Genomic DNA, 6,051 nt, shown 5'->3' with positions numbered 1-6,051 from the left:
CAGTGTCACTACATTCTGAATCTCTTAGACTGCATTTGTATTAGTTGGTTAAATGTGCCTGGAGATGTTACTGGATGCTGAGGTTAAACTGGCATGCTGCAGCCTGCTGCCAGAACAGCACATTCTTTAAACCTCCAAAATGTTGTGCAAAGACTATTTCACAGCACTCAGGTTTTTCTGGGGAACACTGGAACAGCTCTATAGTTTAGGTGATGGTATCTCAGTGCCTGGAAATGTTCCTTATCATTCTGACTTCCTAATATTGACATAATCTCAGTGTGTAGTATCTATGAAAGAAGAATTACTGCAAGATTTTTTGTCCAAAGAATTATGCCAGACTCTTCTTATGAGGCACAATGCCTCCTGTTCCATCAGATTTACAGACACAGATTTTCAAGCAGATGTTTTGGAGCAGATAATTGTTTAAGCTGTACATAGAGCACTAGGTGTTCATTAGTATTCAAAACTATTCATTTTAATGGTAAAAAAAAGCTAATAGCTTAATGAAGTGTAGTCAGAATGGATTTCTGCTCCTTGATACAGCACCCGCCATTTCAGTGGAAGCAAAATGAAACTACAATCAAAGCAAGCATCACCATATTTGTCATCTTTAAACTTACTTAAAATTCCTTATAGTTTAGACTTAGCAACATGCTAAATTTTCTATAAACTTTTGAGTACAATATAAGGATGTGGTTTATCTGTCTAATATAATAACCATACACTTCCCAGAAAAAGAAAAATTATTCTTTAAGCCAATAGAGAGATGGGGTATCTTCTCAGTCTTCTGACTGACTTCTATGTCAGCCCACAGAACTACAGCCAGCAGTTACTGTGTTAGTTCATTAAAACAGATCCCTGAACAGATCACAAAGCCCATTTATGTTCTGTTAACGCTGGTTGCACTGCATTGCTACATCAATTCCTGCGCCCCCCCCTTGGTTTTTAAAGTCTCCCATATCTGCAGTCTTTATTTAAACAATATGCAATTTTTCAATTATAAGATCTTTGACTTATTTGGTACACAGAATGAATGGTGACCATTTAATGGGCCTACATTAAATGCTTCATTTGCTCTTTATTAAAGCAAGTCTGGACCCTTCTTTCTGAAACAAGAACAGAGATGTAGAGCACAAACATGAAGCATTTTAGAACAAGACTTAGGCATGGAGCAGTCCTAGATCTTTAATGCAGGACGTGGGAGATGAAGGTCATTTTAGTTTTGGTGCTTGTCGAGTTCTAGACTAGTGCTCATAGTTCATGTGACATTGTGGATGGTACAGAACACAACTGAACCCACCTAGAGACAAACTCCTTCACTACAGCCCTTGCAAAACTCAATCACAGAGAGGATTCAGCTTCTGGGCAGAAGGGCTAAAGTACTACGAGTCCTTTAGCATATTGTGGAAAAACAGATAATAGGACACAATGCCTGAAAGCAACAGCCAGGCATGCCAATTAGAATACATATTCAATAATAAGGATGATGAACTACTGGGATAAACTACCTAGGGAGTCTGTGGATCTTCTTATTATCTCTTAATTAAGACTGGTCTTGTTTCTTAAGATAGCTAAATTGAAATCAAAGCTGTAAGTCTCAATACAAGGTTAACTAGGTGAAATGTAAAAGCAAATGGTGTACAAGAGGTCCAAGGAAAAGTTAGCACTCTTCTCAACCTAAAAACTTACAGAAACATTAAGTATGGAAGAGAGAGAGAAGCTAATACTAACTTAATGGATTGCTCGTTTCATCTACCACCCCATACCCCTCTCCCACTGCTAAAAAAAAAAAAAAAAAAAAAAAAAATTAAGGATGGAGCTGATTTTTGAAAAGCAACCTTTCATGAGAGATAAAAATGCAGGAAAATAATGGGGATAAGGATGAAAGAGAGTGATGTATTATGGCAAAGATTTGATACCTTTCATGGCAAAACAAAGGAGAGAAAGGACAGAAGAGTAATTTCACATCAAACTGGCAAGCTATCAGCCTCAAGGGCAGAGGCAGCAGTAAAGCAGCAGCCCTACAGAGATTTTTCATAAGACTGGTGAAGTGCAAGACAGTGAGGAAAAGGCAGCAGCCCTCCTCATGGTCTCTCCTTGAAGAACAGGAAGTGAACTCATCCAGTTATGCACAAGGACATTATATTTTCCCATTTTAGGGCAGTTTAATTTTGTTACTATGCCACCACTAACAGCGTACAAGCAGCTAAGGAATATGAGGAATTTTTACTCCTTCCAAAATAGTTGCTAAATAATACCAATTAATAATGCTGCATTAAGAACTCAGACATTGTTGCAAGTATTTGATATGTGACCTCTGAATTGAGCTGGTAACGTACAGCTCCTCTTCGACAGAGGCCAGTTTCCAAAGAGAGGCAACACTCAGCACTTAAAGCTGTTTGATTAGTCCGAGGTTAAGTAAACTATGCCACTTTTCTCTGATGGATTTTTCAATAACAAATTAAAACCATCTTTCAGCATGGAGGCACATAGGAAATTGAGTGAGAATCCCTAAGCCTCTGAAAAATCTCAGCCATGTACACAGTGAGAAGGAGCTGCAGGGAAACAAAGTAGGAAGGATCATCCAGCACAAGCAGGGACACATTACAGCTAAGTAGCACTTGGAAGAGCTTTCTTCACGGGATCCTAGTGTACTCCAGGCATTTTTTCCTACCCCTTCCTCATTGCATTCTCTACAGGCTACAGAAAGTGCCACTTGCAGCATGCTAGGTTTCCCTTCTAGCATACCAATTAGCAACAGGAGTCAGCCGACCATGCTCATTTGTTCCTCAACACACAAGAGCAGCTAGTGAAAGTGCAGCCCCTGGGGAAAAGGGAAGGGGGAAGGCAGGATCAGAACAAGCTCTGGGCTGTAGAGACTAGAAGTGATCTTTGTGCTGGAGGAAGTATTGCCCATGAGTGAAACAAAGCAGACCAGAGTTCTGACTTATGCTGGGTTTCCCCCTCCTCCACAACTCTTAAGTAGGTCACTTCCTTTCTCTTTAGCACAGTCTCCTCATCTCTTTGGTACAGACACTAACTTCTGCCAGAACTAAGATGTGATCTGATAATAAGCCCTGTAGCCTATAGAGCTCAGAGAGATGCTTGATAAGAGCTCCTTGAAACAAAAACCCACGCTAATTTCCTTAATAAACCAGTAATACTGCTGGATTTTGAATGATGGGTTGCAACTCCTGTGCACACCACACACACCCCTCTCTCATGAGCTGAGAAACCCAAATGCAGCACTGGAAAGGATGTCTTGGTTACCAAGTTCACCAAAATAGAGTCGCACGACCCCTTCCATAAACAAATCAAGAACTATCTTCTAAATGTTACTCTTTCCTTCTCCAAGGGACAAGTTATTTCTTCCTTCATAGCAGAGTATCTGGAGTCATTTCAAGTCTCTGTGTCTAGAATGTCCTAAATATGGTCAGAAATTATACCAAGATTATGCTTGAATTTACAAGATGGAGATTATATTCAACTTTGAAATTATGAAACCACCTCCCATGGAAGTGGCCAAGTGCAGGTGTGTCAGATTTATAATGCAGTTATTCATGAACATACAAGAGACATGCAGACACTGCTTAAGTTTACATACACTATCTTTTGCTAGCATAAGAAAACTGCAGGCAAACAAAGAAAATCATTACATATTGTGTTTTAGTTTTTCATAAGTCTGAAATGTTCTTTGAGCCAAGGTATCTGGGATCTTTTTCTATGATCTGTTCTGCTTATGACAAAGCATCCTTTCCTTTCTGCTTGGTAACTAAATAGGCCTCCTGCTACAAAACCACATACTGCCACTCCCCACATTTCACAGCTTCAGAAGTCATGCCATATTCAGTCTTTCGTGTTTGGAAGGTCAGTACCAAATGACAGAAACGCCGGTATTTTCACATCTTTGTTCTGAATGTGGCAATTTCCACTACCCAAATCCTACCTCTTCGTGGAGCTGAAGCAACAAGATTTTTCTCCTAAGGCGAAAACATAACAATCAACATTCAAGAGCCCAAGCAACAAAACAGTCCTGAAAACGTGTCACCTCATAGAAGCAGCTAAAATAAATTAGGCAAAAATAATCAATCAGCGTGTTCACAGAGTCAGGAAGCAATGTCTACAACAGTACCTGGATCACAGGAAACCCCAGCAAGTCACAGAGATGGCTGTAACATAGCTGGAGCAGGGACAGGGACTGATGGCACTGAGCTGAGCTGAGCTGAAATTAGGCTCCAGGAGACAGGAGCCAGGGTGTGGGAGACCCCAGCTGAGGCTGATTGTGGCCATTAAAGCCAATTAGTGCCCCGATGGCCCTGACAAATGAGCTCCTTCTTGAAAACTCCAGAGTTAAATCCCTGCTAATGCTGATGATTCCAGTGTCTTGTATGGGATCGCAGCTCCTGATAGGAGAATCCCATGTGTGGGTGAAAATAATACCTCTTCAGAACTGGAATTAGTCTTTCTGCCTGATGATCCAGCACACATTCTGAGAATTTGTTATGTTTTCTTCAGCTTTAGTAAGTAGTTCATATGGACAAAGAAAAGATTGAAAGGCATTTTAACCAGCATTATGTTGGATACAAGTTGGAGACCTTTCCCTCTCATAGTGACACGTGAGATAGGAGCTGCTTTTGATTAAGAGAAAATGCAGAATTCAGGAAAAAAATTACATTTTTACATCAGTAGACCAAGCTACTTCTTTGTCCTAAACACAGAATAGTCAGTCATCTCCTCCAGTCATTTTCCACCAGAAAGAATCTTAGCCAGTGAGACTCACAACAAAGATGAGCCTCTGAAAGTAGCCTAAGAACCGAGGAAACTGCAGGGGCTTGTACATGTCATCGAGCAAGAGCGAAGGCAGCTTGTCCTGATGAAGGATTGCTTGTAATTATCCATACTAAAGACCTTAATCTTAAATGGTTTGATCTGCTCAGGGGATAAACCGAACCAGTATGCTTACACAGCTGAGTTAATCTCTTTATGCACTGGGATTTGTTATGACTGTCATTCGTCTCTAAGACTTGTTAGTTCCATGCACACATATGGCAGTGGGGTGGAAGGCTGACAACTATTCACCTTCAGGGCAATCACTGAGCTTCTGCTGGGCTGGAATACAGAACACTGACCTGTCCTGAGGAAACTCCTCTCATCCAGGTATAAGGCAGGAGACCTTTAGGTCTGTTTCAAGCTTTGTGTCAACTCTGCAGCTTTTTGCTATTTTCCTCACTACCTTCTCCACCATCACCCTGGCCGGCTGTGACTCAGACTCATCCATTCTCCTCCATGCTTGGAAAACAGACACCAAGGAACACAGCCGGCTACCGAGGAAAGCAGTTGGTCCCCTTGGTGTTTTATGTGCAAATTGTGACAATGTGCAGAGGAAAGCCCTGCCAAGTGCTGCGTTAAACAAAAGCAGCCAGGCTGCTCCAGAAGTGGCCAGCCCTGATCAGCACAGGGACTTGCCAGGGCAAAGCAAGGCCCTACAAACAACATTGGTGAGGCTGGGTTGATGATCCCTGCCACGGGCCTGGGAACGCCTGGACTCTGAGACGCTGAAGGCGCGGCCATCGGGGAGGCTGCACTATCCAGAGCAGCCCAGGCAGACCTGGAGCCACAGACCACCCGTGTGCTCTGTGTTCTCACAGTCCACGGAGCTTCCGCATCACGGCCACCGCTGGAGCAGGCAGTTCATGGCTTCAGCTCCCGTTATCTCCCAGGGCTGGGATCTCTGCTCCCTGCAGACAGCCCGGGCGCTGCCATGCCTCCGTTTGCCCCCGCCTCTTGAAGAGGAGGGAGGCGCTCACAGCGCCCCCCTCCCCACCACGGCCGACGGTGAAGCCAAACACCTGTGCTGCGCTGGGCGCTGCTGTCCTCTTGGAGGCGGCTGGAGAGGGCAAAGCCCTCAACCCTCGCCTCCTGCTCTCAAGCCGGGGCAGCACTACCCCTCCCCATCAAATGGGGATCAGAAACCGGGAACCGACCCGGGAGGAGGGACCAACTAACCCCCGGCCCCGCAGCTCCCGCCGCTGACCAATCAGCGCCACGGAG

The sequence above is a fragment of the Onychostruthus taczanowskii genome, unplaced genomic scaffold (genome assembly GCF_017590055.1).
Source record: "Onychostruthus taczanowskii isolate IOZ18803 unplaced genomic scaffold, ASM1759005v1 scaffold40, whole genome shotgun sequence".
Taxonomy (NCBI): Eukaryota; Metazoa; Chordata; class Aves; order Passeriformes; family Passeridae; genus Onychostruthus; species Onychostruthus taczanowskii.
Note: the sequence above shows the minus strand (reverse complement) of the source record.